Source organism: Giraffa tippelskirchi, chromosome 14 (assembly GCF_054371585.1).
Source record: "Giraffa tippelskirchi isolate mGirTip1 chromosome 14, T2T-mGirTip1v1.2.pri, whole genome shotgun sequence".
NCBI classification, from domain to species: domain Eukaryota; kingdom Metazoa; phylum Chordata; class Mammalia; order Artiodactyla; family Giraffidae; genus Giraffa; species Giraffa tippelskirchi.
The window spans coordinates 7,554,475-7,568,240 of NC_137288.1; the positions used below are offsets into that span (position 1 = coordinate 7,554,475).

The 13,766-nt window shown below is 44.2% G+C and overlaps 1 protein-coding gene and 1 long non-coding RNA gene across 2 annotated transcripts in view; one reads left to right on the forward strand and one right to left on the reverse strand.

Annotated features, from left to right (window-relative positions):
- The window catches only part of LOC145534151 (uncharacterized), a 270,548-nt gene that overhangs the window by 110,738 nt on the left and 146,044 nt on the right, over positions 1-13,766 (forward strand). The window lies entirely within an intron of this gene.
- Positions 1-13,766, reverse strand: part of LOC145534143 (uncharacterized) — a 167,020-nt gene that overhangs the window by 70,560 nt on the left and 82,694 nt on the right. The gene's annotated exons all lie outside the window — the stretch shown is intronic.

Here is a 13,766-nt window from a genome sequence, read left to right on the forward strand (position 1 = left end):
AAATAATGCATAATTTTAGTAGAAGATTAACATAATGTTTCAGATAGTTGGGAAAAGGGAGATCTTTTCTTGACTGATAGTGAGAAAACTAGGTAGTCATCTAGGAAAAAATATTCTTGTCTCACACTTTATACACAGACACACACACCTCCTACAACTGGACCAAAGATGTGCAACCAAAAGCCAAGAGACAAACAGTTGTGTAGAAGCCAAGGGATAACAATTATTACATCCTCAGAATAGGAAAGGCCTTTCCAAATATGCAAAGAGTCTACAAGCCACACAAACTGATAATCTGACTGCATAAAAACGAAGCCCAGTGGTGAGGCCAACCCTATCACAGAACTGAAGTGCAAACCCAAAAGGTAAGATTGGAGGTAGGCTAGCCCCTAGCCCCAGCCCGTCCTGTTTTCAGAGTCCTCATTGTCCCCAGAACCCCACCCACATGGCTGGTGTTGTTCCAATTTATATGGGACCTCAGTCAGTTCCTAGAAGAAGAGGGTCACTTTATATAGAAAGCAGATTGAATGGTGTCCCCGAAAGATGTGTGCCCCAGAATCTGTGAAGGGATCTTGTCTGAGAAAAGGGTCTTTGATATCAATAGACTTGCTCAAGAAAGGGCTGGTACAAACCATCGATTTGTTTATTTTTTTTTCCAAGGAAGTGATATGTGAAGGGCAATAAATCAAAACTCAGTGAGTCAAGACATGCCTGCACTTAGTGTAGCCTAGAAGGATGCCTCGTTGTCCTCTAGCCAGTGACCTCACAGAACAGGGTTATCCAGCATTGCAACTTCGAAATCTCTTGGAGCTGGCCTGTGCTCTGCCTCCTCTAATGTCCTACAAGCTATTCTACTTTTAAGGGACTCTTAAAGTAACAGCTCTATTGAGATAAAATTCATATTAACATGCAATTCATCAATTTAGAGCTTACAATTCAGTGGTTTTTTATTATATTCAAAAATAGCCATTACACTATGTAATTTCAGAAACTTTCATCACCTCAAGGTGAAAACCAGGGACTTCCCTGGTGGGCCAGTGGTTGAGAGTTCACCTTGCAATTCAGGGAACTCAGGAACTGGAATCCCACATACCATGAAGCTGCTGGGTCTGTGCACCACAACTGCTGAGGCCTGCACACTCTGGAGGCCATGTGACACAACTGGAGAGTCTGTGCACCACAGCAAGGCGTCTGGCAAAATGCAGTGAAGATCCAACATGCAGCAACTAACACTCGACAAAACCAAATACTTAAAATTAAAAAAAAGAAACATCATACTTAAGAGTGTTTAAAATTTTAATATTTTTATAGAAAAAAATTTAAATTCTAAGGTACTCTACAATTTCAAAAGTTTCACACGTGATTTCACCTAATCTCCTATATTCCCGTAATAACGTTTTTCTTTATCCCCCACCCCATATTATTCTCCCCACCACTATATTTTATCGATATATAAAATCATGAACTCTGAAAAATAATTGCAAAACACACACACACACACACACACACACACACACACATTGATGCAATGTGCCATCTTAACAGGGCAGGGTGATCCTTGATTCCCCTAGTGATTAGTGAGGCTGAATATCTTTAACTTGTTGGACATTTGTGTGTCTTTGTTAAATGTGTATTTAACTATTTCGTGCATATTCCAAACAGGTTGTTTATGTTTGGATTTAGGAGTTCTCAATGTTTAAGGTATAAATCCCTTATAAGATGTGATTTTATCACACTAGACTTAATGTTGGGGTTGCTCAGCATGGTCAGTGGTCACTATGGACTCAGCCCCTCCTCTGTGCTCACATCCCCTTTCCTCACAGAAACATACATGGTTCACTACAGAGAACCCTCTGAGGCACTTGTGTACTAGAAACTGGCAATGGCCAAATGCGAGGAGAAGACACAGAAAAGGAAACCTGCCTCTGGGGCACTCCACAAACTGCCAAAAATCTGAAGGCCTTGCTACCTGCCTGAGATTTTGAAAAATGCTTCTTAATATGCAAATGGAGAGAGGAGGCCCATTGGGGCTATTTTGCATCCATTGGGAAAGTAAGTTGGACCCCTGCCTCACAAAACATAACCAAAGCAATTAGACACATAGTAAGAACCAACACTTGAAGGGAAAACTTGATAAATTTTACAATTTTTGATGAGTGAATATCTTTATTTTTACTTGTGGTAGTATGGATTTTTACAGATTTGTTAGTTTAAGGTGTACAGCAAAGTGATTCAGGGATTCAGTGTCTCAGGTGCTTCCTTGGACAAAATTCACTCAATTTGAGGGGCCCCTGGGCCATGCCCTCTACTCAGAACAGACAATGATCCTGAAAACACAGAGCAGCATGTGGTGGTGCTTGTGGGTATTTTTTTGACTGAATCAATTATTCTAACATGACACACAAAAGAAGCCTAGATGCTAGGAGGGGATCTCCAAACCTATCTTCAAACAGGAGGCCTTTCTCCCTTGAACGTGGATGCATGAAACAGGGCTTGGGAAGGGAAGAGGTGTGTCATGAATATTTTGTCTGCAGAGGACAAAGCAGTGTGTAGCGAAGATGTGCAGGGTCGTCTCAGGACACTGAGCACATGGACACAGTGACTGGACTCTCGGCACTGCTCTTGGGGCATCACACTATCTCCACCCATGACACAGGGTGAGCAGCTCCCACGTGTCCTGGAGAGTATGGTCACATGACCTGGACCTGTCCAGGTGTGTTCCATCCTTCCTGGCCACCGTGATTCGCACAGGACTGAGGTGGTGACCAATTGGGGCCCAGGGGCGCGCTACACGCAAAAATCAAGGGGAAGAAGGGCTCTAGTTCTGCTGGAAGGGGCGGGGCCAAGTGAGGTCAGGCTACAGCAGTGGGAGGAGCGTGAGGTCGGCCTGGGGCAGTTGGTGACCTTCCTACTCCCGTTCAGGGCAGAGCCGCTGGCCTAAGAATGAGGGCACTGCCGAGCCCAGGGACTGAGAGCCCCGGTTCCTGCTGGGGTCTGGAGCTCCACCTGAGACTTGAAGGAAGTCATCTGCCTGTGAGTCCTCTCCTGCTTATCTGTCAGCTTGTTTGAACCCGCTGGGTTTTCTGTCCAGCAGGCTAAGTGGAGACCCAGGAAATGCAAGTGTGTGGGTTTTGGCTGGCTTCAGGAAATGCAAGATGACACTGAGAGACTCCAGTCTAATCTGGATTCAGGTGATATCTCTTGAACGTGAAGTGAAAAGTCCCTCAGTCGTGTCTGAGTCTTTGAGACCACATAGACTATATGATCCATGGAATTCTGCAGGCAAGAATACTGGAGTGTGCAGCCTTTCCCTTCACCAGGGGATCTTCCAAACCCAGGAATCGAACCCAGGTCTCCCACATTGCAGGGATATTCTTTACCAGCTGAAGCAGAAGGGAGGCCCAAGAATACTGGACTGGGTAGCCTGTCCCTTCTGCGGGGTACCAGGATTGTTGACCCTGGAATCAATCCGGGGTCTCCTGCATTGCAGGAAGATTCTTTACCAGCTGAGGTATCAGGGAAGCCCAATATCTCTTAAGGCCAGATATTAATTTTAGGATTACCCTAATGAGTCTTCACAGGATTAAGGTAGCAACCTGCTAAGGTAGCAATCGATGTCCTTATTCTAGAGGAAAAAACTGAAGCTCCAAGAAGGGGGTAACCCAGCTATAGCAAGGAAGTGTGTACCCAGACAAAACCCCCAGATCCTGCTGTTAGAACTCAGGGAAGCCACGCGGTGGGGCTTCTCTGTGTGACAGGGGCTAAGGCACCCAGCCCACACTGGGTACTGTGGGGACCTGACTTGGTAACTGCTGTCTGGCAGCTATGAGACTCACAAAAGCAGTTTGCACTAAAGAGAAGAAGGGCACCTCCCTTCATCCATCCCACCACACCTTTCAGGTACTCCCACACCCTGCCCCCTATCTCTTGCTTTGTGAGGAAATTGAAGTCATGTGTCCACATTGGCTGTCCACTGTTCGTGGGCTACCAACTGGAGCTGCTACAGGAGAGGCCAAGAGCCTTTGCCACAGAGTACCTCTCTTTCCTTTCACCATGGGGGCCCTCCTCCACACTTGCACACCAGAGGCCTTTTCTGAGACATGCAGGGACCCTCCCTCAGTTTGCAACATGTTGTATCCATCACTGTACTTACAATGCCTCCTTTGAAATTCAGCCCATGAGCTTCTTTGCCTGCATCACGGCCCATCTGGCTGCCACGGGAGGGACAGAGCTGACTGTGAATTCAAAACTCATATCTGATAGCTGGGAATCTGTGTATAAAGGACTTGATCATTCACCCTGTAGAGGCTGTAGTAGGCTCCAGGGATCCAGAACCAAGGCTTGGGCCAAAGTGATGCCCCGGGAGGCTTCTGGCTATAGTGGGGCTGGGGTGAGTTTCTTGATGTTCTGAAGGCCCACTGTGTTCAGGTTCATGGTGCATAGAGAAGAGAAGGTGGAGTCCTGCCCTAGAGGTGGTCTTAGCTCATGGATGAGCCAGACAGGCAGGCAGGTCCCGAAAGCACCTTAGCTGCCTTCATGAGGGAGTGGCATGAGGGCAGAGGAAGAGACCCAGGTCTCCTCCCTTATGTGGTGCCCAGGGCAGGTTGTCACCAGACTAAACACTTACCATGGTGATGACCATCACTGCTGTCTGCAAAGGTTTACACTGGTGTGTGTCTTTCTCTGAGTGATCAGGCTGTCTCTAAACTACACTGGCCATGGGCATTACCTCTCCTTGGACCTTCACATGATTCTTCTCTTCCTTACTGGACATTCACTTCCAAGAGGGTTTTGGGGCCATAAAATGTTGGGTTTTCACTAGCTTTGTCACATGAGGAACGTTTTTCTGGTTGTTGGTGTGGTTCGTTTTTCCAGCTCTTTCTTGGCTTATTCTGTGTATTTGTTTGTGCCACACGAAGAGCTCAGCATTTGCCTTCTGGCTGAGATGTCACACTTACAATAGCAATGCCTACCTGGAGATTCTGATCACATGTGCAGAAAGGGTGTCATTTTGCAGATGACATCTTGAAAGTACCTAGACTGTGCTTTCAGATACCCAAGGTTACTTCAAAAGAAATAAAAACAAGAATTCTCAGGTTTTGTCTTACAACATGTGGAGAGTCAGAAAAATCCCCTGGAGAAGGGAAAAGCTACCCACTCCAGTATTCTGGCCTAGAGAATTCCATGGACTGTAAAATCCATGTGGCTGTAGAGTCGAACAAGACTGAGAGACTATAAATTTCACTTTCAGTCAGAAAAAAATCCAGTTTTCTATCATTTCAGTGATTGGCATTGATTGGGGACACGCAAAGGATGGGGACAAATGGAGAAAGAAGACTAAAGGTTGTTAAGGTGAGAGGGTAACAGACAGGAAGGCCAGGGGGCTCCATATGGAGGAAATAGGCTGCAAGTGTCAGACATTTTTATCTCTTAAGCGGCAGGAGGAAACGAACTGGTGGTGTGTGTGTGTGTGTGTGTGTGTGTATATATATATATATATATTTCTCCTTCTCTATACAAATTTAAAAGGTTTCTCTTAAAATACTGTGTTGCCATAATGACACCTGATTCCACTTGAAGTTAACTATTTTCAAATCTTGAGTTAACCAATTCATTCTTCTTATGGAAACGTTTGTCTTAAGCTATGTTAATGTACTATGCATTTACCCCAAACCCTGTCTTCAAGTCGATTCCTCTTAATGGCTCAGAAGCGACTTGACAAACAAGTATGTTATACTCAGACATTGTTCCCCTAATCTATGTAAACAAAACTATTTGTATGGTAATCTGCCTTTCTACACAATTCAAGTCAATCGGTTTATGGCCCAGGATGACTCCTCTGGTGTCAAGATTATCCCAAAATGCATCTTATGGATGAGGGGCCTGGTGCCATTCTGAGTTTTAAGGCATTCCTTTCTTTCATTAACAGACTGCTGATGACTATCTAACATTCAGCTAGGATCTGTCAGGGGGTACTCTTTCTGCCTGCTTCTGATGCCTATGTTAGAAGCTTTCTCTATCTCCTTTATACTTTAATAAAATTTTATCACACAAAAGCTCTGAGTGATCAAGCCTCGTCTCTGGCCCCGGATTGAATTCTTCTTCTCTGGAGGGCAAGAATCCCAGCGTTTTTTCGTGGTTCAGCAACAACCTTTCATCTTGAGGGCACGCCCGGGATTCTTCAGGACAAGGTAAGGATTCTTGGAGCTCTAGTTCTTTGTTCTCCTAGTGAACACGTTTTCTGCAGTAGTTTACTAACTCTATGGTGTGGTTGTGTGAATGAATGAAACGCCCTGCATGAAGCAAGTGAGGAGCTCTGTTCTGCGGTTCTGCAGTGACCTCATACGGCTTATGGCAGAAACCTGTTGGGGTTTTATACCTACCTGCCAATGCCAAGAGGCACACAATGTCTCCTCTGTGGATTGACCAGAAATGGGCAAAGCATGTGAACCGAACTCTCCTTTCTCGATCAAACTTTTCAGTCTCTTTGACCATTTCATAACTCCTTGAGAATTAGATGTACTAACCTGTCTACCTTATCATAGACTTTCAAGAGACTTGTGATCTATACTATTACTGTGTACTGTTACTTAGGTCCCAAACTTGGATTGGTAGTCAGGAAACGCCTAGCCTCGCTAGGAATCGAAAGTTCAGAAGATAGATGGAGCTCTAGCTCCAAGAACATCTCTGAGGTTAAAGGTTACTCAGACTGGAATTACAATGTTTTATTTATTTATTTTTTCCTTTGGTAACACTGGCTCTTAGTGGACCATAGGAGGCTCTTATACTGGTATGGTGACACTTGGAAGGAACACCTCAGTTTTATATTTTTATCGATCTTATCATGATCAGGAATATACTCAAGGTCATGCACAGGCACTCAGGTAACGAATGTTTCTCCCAGCAGTCTTAGCTTGGGAGGCATTCCGGAAGATTACTCTGATTGCAACCCTGGTGGCATCAGAGGCAAGCAAGGTTTTATTGGTGAGGAGCTGGACGTCAGTCAAGGATGCCATCAGGTCTACTCCTGTAGCATCCCCACCCCCTCTTGGTGATAGAACCGGGAGGGAAGAGTACGGTGCCTGTGTCACTAAGGGACAGGCTAAGTCCGGCCAGGAAGGAAAAGCTTTGGTGTAAAGTCTGTCTGCAACCCCATCTAGAGCAGGGAGGGACACCTCCAATAGAAAGATGGTGCCGGTCGCTTTTTTTCTCTTTTACAGATGGGAGCTAACAATTCCAGCCTCACTCTTTTGAACTGTACCCTGAAAAACTGGGTTAGATTTGATCCCCAGGGCTTAAAGTAGACACACCTGGTCTTCCTGTGTGATACTGCATGGCTGTGGTACCCACTGGAGGATGACAAATGGTGGCCAGTTGGAGGGTGTCTTAGGTATAATACTGTTTTACAATTAGACCGGTTCTGTAGAAAACAAGGGAAATGGGTAGAAGTAGCATATCTGTTGCCTCTTTTCTCTCTGTGAAATATGCCAGACTTCTGTCCTAAGGGTATAGATTTGGGTGTGACACCTTCAGCTCCCTCCTGTCCTCCTACTTTGCCCCCATACCCGGGGCTCCCAACTGAACAAACTGAAAGCCAGAGACCCCCCTCCCCCCAAGAAGGGTTGCCTTGGTCTCAGTGGAAAGCCGAACTAAGATTCAAACTGCCCATGTAGAGGTCCAAACAACTCCTGTCTCAGTATGACCTCAGACTATTCTGGTTTCAATAGAAACTCAGACCTTCCAAATAAGAGATGAGATGGAGGACTGGAGACAAGGAGATAAAGAAAAGCAGGTTTCTCCAATCTATCCCTGAGATCATATGCTCAGAGAAGCCAGAGAGACTGAGGAACAGCCACACAAGCTGTTGCCTCTTCAGGAAGCACCCACCAGGAGAAATAATAAGTCTATGAATATTAATAAGCCTTTTTCTTAACAAGCAATACAAAGAATCAAGGAGAATCTGGGAGAATATTTAGAGGGCCCAGAAAAATATATTAGTGTTTTTAAAGGTGTCACTCTGCTTTATGACCTTACTTGGAAGGATGTGATGTACATCTTGGGACAAACCCTGATTCCCGACTGAAAAAGTCAAAATTTGGGGAAAGCAGTTGCTTACAGAGATGAATGGCTTGGTAATGAATATGTAGGGAAGAGGGAGGACGAGATAGCTGCCCTCTGCATTGGGAATCAGGCGGTCCCCATTACAGAACCAGATTGGGACTACAACACAGCTAAAGGAAGATGGGATCAGAGTTATTTTGTCAGATGTATTCTTGAAGGACTCAGGCAGGTGTGTGCTAAGCCTTTAAACTATGGCAAATTGGCAAACATAGAACAGGAGGAGAAGGAAGCTCCTGGTAAATTCCTAGACAGACTGAGAGAAGCCCTCCACAGATTCACTGAGATTGATCACGAAAGTGAAGAGGGAAAAGTGATCTTAAAAGATAGATTTCTCACTCAGTCGGCTCCAGATATCTGCCGTAAGCTATTAAAACGGGCGTATGGACCAAATCAGTCTTTAGATAATCTGTTACAACTGGCTCAGACAGTCTATTATGGTAGGGAATATGAGGAAAGAAAAGAAGGGCAGAAAAAGACAAAGGAACAGGTAGAAGCCTTTGCAATGGCTATGAGAACCGTTCTTAAACAGCCTGAGAAAAATGCCCAGAGGGACCCAGGTGAAAAGGGATGGGCTTGCTATTACTGTGGAAAGGAGGTGCACCACAAGCGGGATTGCGCTCAGGCATCCAAGCTGCCCCCCGCTGTATGTCCAGTCTGCAAAGGACCACACTGGAGGAGAGACTGCCCCCAGATGCATAGGTTTCGGGGGTCAGACTCTCAAGACAATCAGGACCGAATGTGCCCGCGGGTCCCCACACAAGCTCCCATCCTAATTACACCTGAGGAACCCTGGGTATTAATAACTGTGGGGGGCCAATCCGTCTATTTCCTTTTAGATACTGGGGCAACTTACTCCGTGTTTACTGAAGCTCCTGGCCCACTTTCTTCCCGATCCGCTTCCGTAATGGGACAGTCTGAACGAGCCAAAAGGTATTACTTCAGTGTTCTTTAAGTTGTAACTGGGACTCTGTGCTAGTTTCACACTAGTTTCTGATCGTGACAGAGTTTCCCTCACCCCCTTTGGGGAGGGATATACTGAGAAATATCCATGCCTCTGTTTTCATGAATATGGAGCCCTCCCTTTCTCTCCGTTTAATTGAACAAAATGTACATCCTAGAGTATGGGCTAATGGAAAATCTGTGGGTTGAGCACAAAATGCTATTCCTGTAGCTGTCAAGCTCAAAGACCCAAACTTATTTCCACATAAGAAGCAGTATCCACTGAAACCTGAGGTTAAGGAAGGGTTAAAACCCATCATCAAAAATTAAAGAAGCAGAGACTATTAATTTCCTGTAACAGTCTATACAACACTCCTATTTTGGGTATAAAGAAATCAAATGGTAAATGGAGACTAGCTCAATATTCACAAACAATAACTGAGGCTGTAGATACTTTACACTGCATGGTGCCTAATCCTTACACTCTATTGTCTGAAATTCCTGAGCGAGCCAAACATTTCTCAGTAATTGATTTGAAAGATGCCTTCTATTCAGTGCCTTTGATGGAGGAAAGTCAATTTCTATTATTTGCCTTTGAAGACCCTACGGAGCCAGCTTCTCAGTTAACCTGGACAGTTTTGCCCCAAAGATTTCGTGACAGTCCTCACTTATTTGGACAAAGTTTGTCACGAGATCTACAAAACTTTAATAGCTCTGAAGCAGTGGTGTTATAATATGTAGATGATATTTTGCTCTGTGCTGAGACAGAGGAAGCTTGTTCACGAGCCTCAGACGATTTCTTCAACTTTCTGGCAGGCTGTGGTTACAAAGCATCAGGAGAAAAGGCTCAGCTTTGTCAACAATCTGTTAGATATCTGGGCCTAATCATATCAGAAGGGACTAGGGCTATAGGCCCCGAGAGAATTAAACCTGTACTAAATAATCCCCTACCTATGACTTTAAGACAACTGAGAGGATTTTTGGGAATCACAGGCTACTGTCACATTTGGATTCCGGGTTATGGGGAACTTGCCTGGCCTTTATATAACTTATAGCTGAAACTCAGCAGGCCCAAACCGACAAACTGGTTTGGTCTTCCAGATACTCAAAAGGCTTTTAAGGTTCTTCAGACTGCTCTCCTGTAAGCTCCCGCTTTGAGCTTGCCCACAGGGTCAGAATTTAATTTGTTTGTCACTGAAAGAAAAGGTATGGCCTTGGGAGTTTTGACACAACCCCGAGGGCCTCACCAGCAACCTATCACATATCTAAGCTGAGAATTAGGCATAATTTCACATGGGTGGCCCCGCTGCCTAAGAGTAATTGGGGCAGCGGCTTTATTAGCACCTGAAGCTTTAAAAATAATTAATGGATGAAACCTTACTGTACTGACTTCTCATGATGTGAGTGGAATCTTAAATTCTAAGGATAATATTTGGATGAGAGAGAGTAGTCTTCTTAAATATCAGTCATTGTTTTTAGAAGGATCAGTAACTAAGCTTAAAGTTTGTGGAAATTTAAATCCTGCCACTTTCCTTTCTGAGAAAGGAAATGAAACACCTGGTCACGATTGTTCCCAATTTCTAACTTTAAACTATGCAGCTCGGGAAGATCTAATGGATACCCCATTAGACAATTGACATGGAAATATTTACAGATGGCAGTTCTTTTGTTTGGGATGGAAAGCATAAAGCAGGTTACGCCGTGGGGACAGCTGTACAGGTTTTAGAAGCAAAATCTCTCCCCCAGGGAACCAGTGCTCAGTTAGCGGAGCTTGTGGCTCTGACCCGAGCTCAAGAGTTAAGCAAAGGGCAGTGGGTAAATATCTACACTGATTCTAAGCATGCTTATTTGACTTTATATGCTCATGCTGCAATATGGAAAGAAAGACAGTTTAAAACAGCAACAGGAGAACCTATTAAGCATTTCAGAGAGATCGAGAGACTTTTAATTGCTATATATTTTCCTAAAGGAGTAGCTGTTATGCATTGCAAAGGGCACAGCAAGGATGGGAGTAAAGTAGCCAAAGGCAATCAGTTGGCTGACTGTCAAGCCAGAAAAGCGGCACTTTATGGAACCCCTTCACTACAGATGCCTTTGATCTGGACAGGTCCTGTGGAACAGGAACAACCGCAATATACTGAGGAAGAATTAGAAAGATATGAGAAAAGAGGAGCAAAGATTACTGATAAAGGATGGTTACAGTCCAAGGATGGATGATTAATAATTCCTCAAAACACTGAGTGGAAAATTTTTAAGGGTTTACACCAGAGTTTCCATTTGGGTGCAGAGAGTACTTACCAGATGGTTTCTCGTTTGTTTGAAGGTAAAAATGTAATGAAAACTTTAAAGAACATTATCAAAAGGTGTGAGGTTTGTCAGACAAATAACCCAAAGACTGAAAAGCTAGCAAAATCTGGATTACAACCAAGTGGAAAGTATCCTGGAGAGGACTGGGAAATTGATTTTACTCATATGCCCAAAGCTAATGGATATTCTTGCTTACAAGTTTGGGTAGATACTTTTACTGGATGGGTTGAGGCTTTTCCCTGTCATAGTGAACAGGCTAAGGAGGTTATAAAGATTTTAATCCATGAAATTATCCCCAGGTTTGGGCTGCCACTGAACCTTCAGAGTGACAATGGCTCTGCCTTTAAAGCTGCTGTAACTCAGGGGGTGTCTAAAGCTCTAGGAATAGAATATCACTTACACTGTTCCTGGAGACCCCAATCCTCAGAAAAGGTTGAAAAAGCTAATGGCATTATCAAAAAGGCATCTGCACAAATTAACTCAAGAGACACAGGACAATTGGATTAAAGTCCTACCCATAGCTTTAATGAGGGCTTGAACTGCCCGAAAAAGGAGGGACTGTCCCCTTTTGAATGCATTTGTGAAAGGCCTTTCTTACGCACAGATATTGTTTTAGACCCTGAAGCCTTTGAATTAACTAATTATGTAACTCAGCTCTCAGCTTTTCAACAGGCATTAGCGGAACTCTGGGAGATGACTCCTGACCCAGCCTCTGAGTCAAGCAAGCCTCTAATTGAGCCAGGAACCGAGGTCCTCATTAAAACATTGGGGTCTGGGGGGGCCACCCCTCGAACCCCTCTGGGAAGGCCCTTACCAGGTTATTCTTTCTTCTCCCACAGCTGTCAAAGTGCCAGGAATTGATTCGTGGGTACATCACACTCGAGTTAAGAGGTGGAACCCTGACCAGAACTAACTGACTTCATTTTATGTCTTTACTTTCTATGCTCTGACTTTGTACTTTTTAGATGGGCCTGATAATCTATGTGAGCCTACTTCTGCTGACACCAAAAATCCTGAGTCTGCCGTTTGATCCTCAAGACAATGACTTCCTGTCCTGGGCTTACTCCTACACTACATCCCACAGTCTAACTGCTGGGTCTGTGATGAAGCACTCCTGTCTTCATCAGTGGAAGGCTTCCCGTGGTGGACAGCTCCATTTCAAGGAAGAGACTTCCTCCAAGTCTGCGAATACCTTCAACAACAATCATATGTGATGCCTATTCTTCATCTGATGACATCTAACAACCCTAAAATGGACTGGTGCAAAACTTTGTACTTTAACTATGGACATAGCGTGACTTTTAATTTTGATTATACATTGTCTTGGTTTAATGCTGATTGTTTTGTTTTTGCTCTTTGCTCCCTGCATCTGTAACAGTGTAACTGGATTTGTTTCTAGTTGCATGAAAGCTTCTAAGTTACAAACGGTTGCTCAAACTCATGCTACTGCTGCAGCTTCTTCCAACTACTACTTAGGGGCCCTGGATCAGAAATCCTCAGTATGAGGGTTAGGAGAATATGTTGCTTCACCAATTTAAGGACAACACCCATTGTCAGCTTGGAAGCCGTTACGGAATGAGAACGACACCCCTTTTCCCTAGGCGACATAATTCTCCTTAAAGAAAAGGGGGGAATGAGAGGGTAACAGACAGAAAGGCCAGGGGTCTCCAAATGGGGGAAATAAGCTGCGAGTGCCAGACATTTTTATCTCTTAAGCGGCAGGAGGAAACAAACTGGTGATATTTTCCCCTTCTCTATACAAATTTAAAAGGAGGTTTCTCTTAAAATACTGTGTTGCAATAATGACACCTGGTTCCACCTGAACTTAAGTATTTTCAAACCTTGAGTTAACCAATTTATTCTTATGGAAACATTTGTCTTAACCTATGTTAATGTACTATGCATTTACCCCAAACCCTGTCTTCAAGTCGATTCCTCTTAATGGCTCAGAACCGACTTGACAAACCAGTATGTTATACTCAGACATTGTTCCCCTAATCTATGTAAACGAAACTATTTGTATGGTAATCTGCCTTTCTACAAGATTCAAGTCAATCGGTTTATGGCCCTGGATGGCTCCTCTGGTGCCAAGATTATCCCAAAATACATCTTATGGATGGGGGCCTGGTGCCATTCTGAGTTTTAAGACATTCCTTTCTTTCGTTAATAGACTGCTGGTGACTATATAACATTCAGCTAGGATCTAGTAAGGGGTACTGTTTGTGCAACCTTCTAGTGCTCTGTCAGAAGCTTTCTCTATCTCCTTTATACTTGAATAAAACTTTATCACACAAAACCACTGAGCAATCAAGTTTCGTCTCTGGCAGTGAATTCTTCTTCTCTGGAGACCAAGAATCCCAGCATCTATGCAACACCATTTCAATGGGCCAGTGGTGGGG